This window comes from Schistocerca nitens, chromosome 5, assembly GCF_023898315.1.
Source record: "Schistocerca nitens isolate TAMUIC-IGC-003100 chromosome 5, iqSchNite1.1, whole genome shotgun sequence".
NCBI classification, from domain to species: domain Eukaryota; kingdom Metazoa; phylum Arthropoda; class Insecta; order Orthoptera; family Acrididae; genus Schistocerca; species Schistocerca nitens.
The window spans coordinates 832,280,401-832,289,927 of NC_064618.1; the positions used below are offsets into that span (position 1 = coordinate 832,280,401).

A 9,527-nucleotide genomic window follows, 5' to 3' on the forward strand; every position below is an offset into this window, starting at 1 on the left:
ATCGTACTAATTGAGAAAAAGTAATTACTGATAATGAACCGTGATTTATTTTCAAACAATATTCTTAAGAATTTATTTTATTTAGTAGCGATTCATCAAGAACATTAACACATTTAATCATACTATGTAAGCATGGAAGTAGTTGCCAGGGAGTAACTGATGAAATCATAACCAAATTCCTTTTAACAAATGGGAATTTTATTCTCTTTAATAGTGCCTAAAAGCATTTTTTTAAAAAGAAACAGATTTAAAATTATAATCAGAAAGCACCCTCTAAATATCAGTCACAATTTATTCAGAGGCAGAAAGAAACAAGTTTTGACTGTATGAGCTTTCAAGCAGAGTACCTTACCGCTACCTTTTGACACGGCCGTGGTTACGACCGCTCACAACAGCCTCTGAAAGACTACACTGGTGCAAATCTGCAACACACCAGATAACTTTAAACCAGGAGTTTTAACAATTTACACAAGCACACAAACTATGCACTCACCGTAGTATGGAAGGAAATGGTACAAAACACTATCAATTAAAATATTAACCTTGCCACCGAAGGTGCATCTTGATTTTAACTTCTAAGAAAAGTCTTACGGTGAAAGGGTGGCAACTTTATATACTAAAATGATCATTTAAATAAAAGCCCATGAAATGCAATCTTATATAAAATTCTACGAGGTTGGCCAAACAAGATGCTCTACAGTACACAGATACCGCCTCTCAAGATCATAGGCAATAATATCAAAGTTTCCAAAGATCAAAACATATTTCAGGTATTAGGCCGTTACATTCCAAGCAATAAATTCGTTAACGTGCCAAATCCGACAAACATGACAGAGGCAGCTACTAACGTAACGTAGATTAATAGGGAGATTACCGAACAACCCGAACCGCAGGTTGCTCTAACCCACCCCTACTCCACAAGGGAAAAACGGACCACCCAATTTATAACAACCACCTTCCCGCGGGTGGGCAACGGAGAAGAATGGTAGGACGACTCCAAAGCAAAACGGCTGGTGACCTCAGCAAAAAACTAGTAGAATTTAACAAGAGTAAATCAAACAACATATCACCAATCACTTAACTTCTAATAAACTGCGATTTCTCGAGAAGACCTGGCGCAGCATCCCCAAATCGCTCTCCCGAACCGTCCGCTGCCAGCCGTTTCAACCGACGAAGGAAGGCGCGTGAACAGGCAACATTTCGCCTTCCCCACCAGAGGGAGACACCAAAGCTGCGATTGCCTCAGGCGACTGCTTCACCCTACGCGCTCCGGCGCGCTCTTCTAAACAGCAATTTTTACCACGGCTCAGATAACTTATATAATCAATATTAGAGTCTTACAAAATGGTGACAATAGTAATGATCTTTCGAAACTCATTTAGTTTAGAGACTGAAACAGAATCGAATCGTTTATTTTTTTATCCTCAGAAAATTTCATTTTACCAATCAGGGGGAAAAACTGTATTAGAGTGTCAATTAAGACTTTTTCACTAGATGTCATTTTGTTAACAAACAAAAAAAGCTAACATACACTGTCCGAACAGACCGTCAAGACCCAATGGTACCGACCGGCTGCCGTGTGATCCTTTGCTCTTAGGCGTCCCTGTTGCAGATACGGAGGGACATGCTGTCAGCTCTCCCGTGAGTTGTCATTTTTCGCGACCCTGCCGCTACTTCTCAAACAAGTAACGCCTCAATTGGCCTCACAAGGGCTTAGCGCACTCCGCTTGCTAACAGCACTCGACACACCCGGATGGTGACCAATCCAAGTGCTAGCCAAGCCCGACAGCGCTTAACTGCGGTGATCTGACGGGAACCGGTGTTACAACTGCGGCAACGCTGTTCGCCTCGTTTTATCAACAAGTCACCCAAAATTTATTGTAATTCATTGGTATTGTAGTAACAGGATAGACCTATTACTTTTCTTCAGTCTGCCAGAGTGACTCATTGTGCAAATCTCCTTGTCGTGTTGCATTCTGTGCCGCGTTTCCTGTTGTCGCCCAGCACTATAGTTCAATTCTTGGCGGTTCGCGCATGTCCGCCCAGGCGCGGGAGATTGCTGCGTTGCCAGTTGTATGCGCCAAGAGAAGCGGCGCCTTAGTATAGTTCGCAAACTTACGTTTAGGGGGGAGCGCGCAGTTTATGAAGTAAAGCCACCATGGCCGCATTAACCCTTTCGCTGCTACAGAGACGTGCTCCCCGCATTCCGCGCTGTGCGCGATTTTGTCATCCCTGCACTGCTCGCCTGTGCAGATACATGGTGTTTCGACTGCTTTGACACACTTTATCATTCGATTTCACAAAAACTATTTGGCCCAAAAATTTGATTTTTACACATCTTCTTGACTGATACCTCCCCCCCATAAATGACTTATTTTTCTTTCGATGTTGAGTGTAGTTATTGTGCAGCATTAGATGTAGTAAACCATTGCACGAAATTCTGAAGAGTATCCAGAGGTAAAAGTCCGTAGCGTATAGTTTCCATATGGTTGATTTTAGTTGCCACTAGAAATTTCAAAAAATTACATTCAAACGAATAAAATTTATGAAGTAAGACACTTCGATATTGTTTTTAAATAAAGAAAATATTAAGCACCGAACAAGGTTTGAATTCAGAACCTTCGCTTAGCAGCCAAACACTATAACCATTATGCTAACGCAGCTCGTCATGCAATAGATCTCCCGGAGGATTTAAACTATCACGCAAAATACCGACAAACACTGTTGGTATGACTATGAAATACTCACGTTTCGTCGAAGTACAATAGGAAATAAACAATTACCGCTGTTCGTTATTGCGAAAAAGCGGTTAGTAAGAATGATACAAACACCTTTCCTTGCTATCGCCTGAATTAGGAGGCTTATTGCGTATTTGGTGTAATTAATTAATAGAATATGAAGCAATTGGTATAAAGAATGCTTTTTCCAAACTTTCTATAAAAGAAAATCTGCTATCAAGACATGGCTTTTGTTCAATTACTACACACCTGGAAATGGAAAAAAGAACACATTGACACCGGTGTGTCAGACCCACCATACTTGCTCCGGACACTGCGAGAGGGCTGTACAAGCAATGATCACACGCACGGCACAGCGGACACACCAGGAACCGCGGTGTTGGCCGTCGAATGGCGCTAGCTGCGCAGCATTTGTGCACCGCCGCCGTCAGTGTCAGCCACTTTGCCGTGGCATACGGAGCTCCATCGCAGTCTTTAACACTGGTAGCATGCCGCGACAGCGTGGACGTGAACCGTATGTGCAGTTGACGGACTTTGAGCGTGGGCGTATAGTGGGCATGCGGGAGGCCGGGTGGACGTACCGCCGAATTGCTCAACACGTGGGGCGTGAGGTCTCCACAGTACATCGATGTTGTCGCCAGTGGTCGGCGGAAGGTGGACGTGCCCGTCGACCTGGGACCGGACCGCAGCGACGCACGGATGTACGCCAAGACCGTAGGATCCTACGCAGTGCCGTAGGGGACCGCACCGCCACTTCCCAGCAAATTAGGGACACTGTTGCTCCTGGGGTATCGGCGAGGACCATTCGCAACCGTCTCCATGAAACTGGGCTACGGTCCCGCACACCGTTCGGCCGTCTTCCGCTCACGCCCCAACATCGTGGAGCCCGCCTCCAGTGGTGTCGCGACAGGCGTGAATGGAGGGACGAATGGAGACGTGTCGTCTTCAGCGATGAGAGTCGCTTCTGCCTTGGTGCCAATGATGGTCGTATGCGTGTTTGGCGCCGTGCAGGTGAGCGCCACAATCAGGACTGCATACGACCGAGGCACACAGGGCCAACACCCGGCATCATGGTGTGGGGAGCGATCTCCTACACTGGCCGTACACCACTGGTGATCGTCGAGGGGACACTGAATAGTGCACGGTACATCCAAACCGTCATCGAACCCATCGTTCTACCATTCCTAGACCGGCAAGAGAACTTGCTGTTCCAACAGGACAATGCACGTCCACATGTATCCCGTGCCACCCAACGTGCTCTAGAAGGTGTAAGTCAACTACCCTGGCCAGCAAGATCTCCGGATCTGTCCCCCATTGAGCATGTTTGGGACTGGATGAAGCGTCGTCTCATGCGGTCTGCACGTCCAGCACGAACGCTGGTCCAACTGAGGCGCCAGGTGGAAATGGCATGGCAAGCCGTTCCACAGGACTACATCCAGCATCTCTACGATCGTCTCCATGGGAGAATAGCAGCCTGCATTGCTGCGAAAGTTGGATATACACTGTACTAGTGCCGACATTGTGCATGCTCTGTTGCCTGTGTCTATGTGCCTGTGGTTCTGTCACTGTGATCATGTGATGTATCTGACCCCAGGAATGTGTCAATAAAGTTTCCCCTTCCTGGGACGATGAATTCACGGTGTTCTTATTTCAGTTTCCAGGAGTGTATATTTATGACTGAACGTTTCTAAAACTGAAGACACTCGTCCGTGCTCTGCACTGCAGTCGATCTCAGGCGACGTCGTTCTCTGTTCATTGGCTGACTGTGTTTTGTGACGTCAGATGCGCAGAACGAACCTAAACTCGGCCGCCGTCGTAAATGACGCGCACTTTAGCAGTCACCAGATGACTGCTCTACGCTGTAGTGCACGGGTAGAGAGGCGTCGCGCCTACACCGGCCCGGTACTGAGGTGGAGGCGGCCGCGAACGATGCAGCCGTGACACGGTTCCTCGTGTGCTGGGGGGACCTTGGTGCGAGCCCGCGTACCTGTTGGCCGCGGCCACTGCAGCCGGAGCGAGACGGGGAAAGCGGGCGAGCTTTCCTGCCGCTGCCGCTGCATTATTCATCAGGCGAGGAGGCGAACCGGGGTGGCCTAATGTGCGCGCCCTTTCTCTGCACTCTCAGTGCGCGCACATCGCCCCAAAGTGTTCATTGCAGTTAAAAGTTGTTTAAACGCGGTTGAGATCGATACTGGGTCGGACTGTGAAACAGTCTGGATAAAGCTGTCAATCAGACAAGGAGTGACCATTGTATTAGGATGTTTTTATAGACAACCAGCATCCGCAACGTCGCAGAACGTTTCAGGGAAAGTCTTGGGTACATAGGAAATAAATATCCAAATTATACATTATACATCCCAGCTGGAGATATGAAAGTCAAGGACAGTCTAATAGAAGAGGTCAGTGAATATGTCTACCTTGGCCAGATTATAAATATGAAGGGAGACAGAAGGCCCGCAATCTATCGACGCATCAAGCTTGGCTGGCAAGTATTTGGAAGAATTCAAAAGTATTCGGATCAAAAATGCCAGTTAATCTGAAGAAAGCAGTATTTGATCAATGCATTCTTCCTGTGATGACGTATGGCTGCGAGACATGGTCACTGAACTCATTAACAACAGGGAAACTTAGGACAGCACAGAGAGCTATGCAGAGATCACTGATGGGCTATACAAGAAAGGATAGGAAAAGGGCAGATGGCATCCGGTCTGTGACGAAGGTTAATGACATCTTAGAGACAGTAGGTTCCTTGAAATGGCGGTTGGCTGGCGACGTCGCAAGAAGAAAAGACAACAGATGGACGAAGCTAGTACTGGAGTGGAGTCCGAGAGAGCAGCGGAGGCCTAGAGGGAGACCACCAGACAGATGGGACAAAGACATCAAGAAGATTGCTGGTAACACCTGGCAGAGAACTGCCCAAGACCGTCCCACTTGGAGAAGACTGCTTAAACCCTACCTGAATCCACGACTCGAAGAGGCCACATCATTTAATGATTGAATTGTCTGATGATGATGATGATGATGACATTAGTTACAGGTGGAGACTTTAATCTGGCGTCCATTGAATGGGAAAATTACACGTTTATCACAGGGGGCAGAAGCAAAGACTCGTGTGAAGTTATTCTAGGAGCGCTCTCAACATACAACCCTGAGCAATCGGTTAGAAACCCAACTCGATATGGGAACATATTAGATATCTTGGCAACAAACAGACCTGATATTTTTGAGGAATGAATATAGAAGAAGGTATTAGCGACCTTAATGTCGTTGTGGTTTCTATGTCAGTGGAAGTTGCAAAAAACCCAAAGAAACACTGTAGAGTTTTCTTGTTTGGGAAAGCAAATTAATGAATATCTTCATAGTCAGCTCCAAGCATTCACCGGGGGACACGAAGATATTGAGTATCTTTGGTCGGAATTTAAAGGTATTGTCCACCATATGCTAGAGAAGCATGTGCCTAGTAAAAAACAGGGGATGGAAAGGATCCCCATTGGTTGAACAAATATATTGGGAAGTTGCTGAGAATGCAGAGAATTTTGTATAGTCGTTTTAAACGTAGTCACTGCCTCGCTGACAGAGATTATCCGAAATGAAAGCAGCTGTCTAAAGGTTAATGAGAGATTCTTTTAACGAATTTGAAAGCAATATTTTATCTGCAGATTCTAAAAGTAACTCCAAAAAATTTTGGTCATATGTAAAATCTATGAACGCTAGAAATAAATCAGTACCTTCTCTTGCTGACAGTACAGGTAATGTAACAGATGATGATAAACAGAAGGCCGAAATTCTAAACCTAGATTTCAAAAACTCGTTTACGGTAGAGGTCTGCAGCATAATTCCCCCTTTCAACTATCGAACAAAAGCAAAGATGGCTGACATAGTGTATAGTCTATATGGGATTGTAAAACAGTTAAGATCCTTAGACGCCAGGAAGGCATCTGCTCCAGACGGTATCCCCGTAGATTTTATGTTGACTGTGTTACAAATATAGCACCATTCTTATCCATCATCTATCAGAGATCACTGGAACCGCAGAAAGTTACACGGGACTGGAAGAAAGCCCTGGTCATAGAACTATATAAAAAGGGTAGAAAATGGGATCCACGTAATTACCGGCCAATTTCACCGACGACGATTTGTCGTAGAATCATGGAACATATTTTGTGTTCAGACATAATGACCTCTCTAGACTCTGAGAAGCTTATCTGCTCGGTTTTAGGAAACAGCGGTCATGCGAGACACAGCTGGCCCTCCTTGTGCATAATATACAACAGGCTCCAGATACCGGCTTGCAGGTTGATACCATATTCCTCGACTTTGGAAAGGCGTTCGACTCAGTTCCGCACTATCGCTTGTCCAAAAAGTGCGCGCTTACGGTCTGTCTGATGACATATGCGGTTGGATAGAAAGTTTTCTAACAGACACAGAGCAGTATGTCGTCCTAAATGGGGAGACTTCAACAGAAACAAGTGTAACATCGGGTGTGCCCCAGGGTAGCGTAAAAGGTCCGCTGCCTTTCACGATTTACATAAACGATCTGGTTGATGGAATTGACAGGGGCATTAGACTATTTGCCGGTGATGCTGTACTGTACAGAAAAGTAGTAGAACACGAAAGTTGTGAACAAATCAAAGAGGATTTGCAGAAAATAAACGCGTGGTGTAATGACTGGCAGTTATCTCTCAATAATACACTCCTGGAAATTGAAATAAGAACACCGTGAATTCATTGTCCCAGGAAGGGGAAACTTTATTGACACATTCCTGGGGTCAGATACATCACATGATCACACTGACAGAAACACAGGCACATAGACACAGGCAACAGAGCATGCACAATGTCGGCACTAGTACAGTGTATATCCACCTTTCGCAGCAATGCAGGCTGCTATTCTCCCATGGAGACGATCGTAGAGATGCTGGATGTAGTCCTGTGGAACGGCTTGCCATGCCATTTCCACCTGGCGCCTCAGTTGGACCAGCGTTCGTGCCGGACGTGCAGACCGCGTGAGACGACGCTTCATCCAGTCCCAAACATGCTCAATGGGGGACAGATCCGGAGATCTTGCTGGCCAGTTGACTTACACCTTCTAGAGCACGTTGGGTGGCACGGGATACATGCTGACGTGCATTGTCCTGTTGGAACAGCAAGTTCCCTTGCCGGTCTAGGAATGGTAGAACGATGGGTTCGATGACGGTTTGGATGTACCGTGCACTGTTCAGTGTCCCCTCGACGATCACCAGTGGTGTACGGCCAGTGTAGGAGATCGCTCCCCACACCATGATGCCGGGTGTTGGCCCTGTGTGCCTCGGTCGTATGCAGTCCTGATTGTGGCGCTCACCTGCACGGCGCCAAACACGCATACGACCATCATTGGCACCAAGGCAGAAGCGACTCTCATCGCTGAAGACGACACGTCTCCATTCGTCCCTCCATTCACGCCTGTCGCGACACCACTGGAGGCGGGCTGCACGATGTTGGGGCGTGAGCGGAAGACGGCCTAACAGTGTGCGGGACCGTAGCCCAGCTTCATGGAGACGGTTGCGAATGGTCCTCGCCGATACCCCAGGAGCAACAGTGTCCCTAATTTGCTGGGAAGTGGCGGTGCGGTCCCCTACGGCACTGCGTAGGATCCTACGGTCTTGGCGTGCATCCGTGCGTCGCTGCGGTCCGGTCCCAGGTCGACGGGCACGTGCACCTTCCGCCGACCACTGGCGACAACATCGATGTACTGTGGAGACCTCACGCCCCACGTGTTGAGCAATTCGGCGGTACGTCCACCCGGCCTCCCGCATGCCCACTATACGCCCTCGCTCAAAGTCCGTCAACTGCACATACGGTTCACGTCCACGCTGTCGCGGCATGCTACCAGTGTTAAAGACTGCGATGGAGCTCCGTATGCCACGGCAAACTGGCTGACACTGACGGCGGCGGTGCACAAATGCTGCGCAGCTAGCGCCATTCGACGGCCAACACCGCGGTTCCTGGTGTGTCCGCTGTGCCGTGCGTGTGATCATTGCTTGTACAGCCCTCTCGCAGTGTCCGGAGCAAGTATGGTGGGTCTGACACACCGGTGTCAATGTGTTCTTTTTTCCATTTCCAGGAGTGTATTAAGTATAACCTACTGCGTATGACAAAGCGAAAATCCCCATTAGATTACGAGTACAAAATAAATGCCCAGTCTTTGGAAGTGGTAACATCCGTCAGGTATCTGGGTGTGACTATTCGAAATGATCCTAAATGGAACGCTCAGATTACACAATTAACGGGTAAGGCGAACTCTAGATTGTGGTTTATTGGTAGAATCCTGAAGCGATGCACTACCTCAACAAAGGAAATTGCTTACAATACGTTAGTTCGTCCAGCCTTAGAGTATTGTTCGTCTGTATGGGACCCTTACCAGTTGGGTCTGATTCAGGAGATTGAGAATGTCCAATGACGAGCGGCTAGATTCGCGATTGGTACATTAAGCCACGGCGAGAGCGTTACAAATCTCATAGAAAGTTTGAAGTGGTACACACGACGCGGAAAACGGAAGGAGCTGCTTACTAAATTCCAAAATCCGATCTTCATCGAGGATGTAGAGCATATATTATTACCACCAACTTTCAAATCGCGCAATACTCATAATTCAAAGATAAGGGAAATTAGAGCTCGCACTGAGACGTTCAGACAGTCGTTTTTCCTTCGCGCTATCTGCGAGTGGAACAGAGAGAGAGGGGGGGGGGGAGGATATGACTTTGGCGCGAATTGTACCCTTGTGCCCTCCGCCACACACCGCTTAGTGGC

At 47.5% G+C, this 9,527-nt stretch overlaps 1 pseudogene; it reads right to left on the reverse strand.

Moving 5' to 3' along the window:
* Nucleotides 1-1,728: 1,728 nt before the first annotated feature.
* LOC126261103 (5S ribosomal RNA) lies at nt 1,729-1,847 on the reverse strand (annotated as a pseudogene).
* Between the last annotated feature and the right edge of the window lie 7,680 nt (nt 1,848-9,527).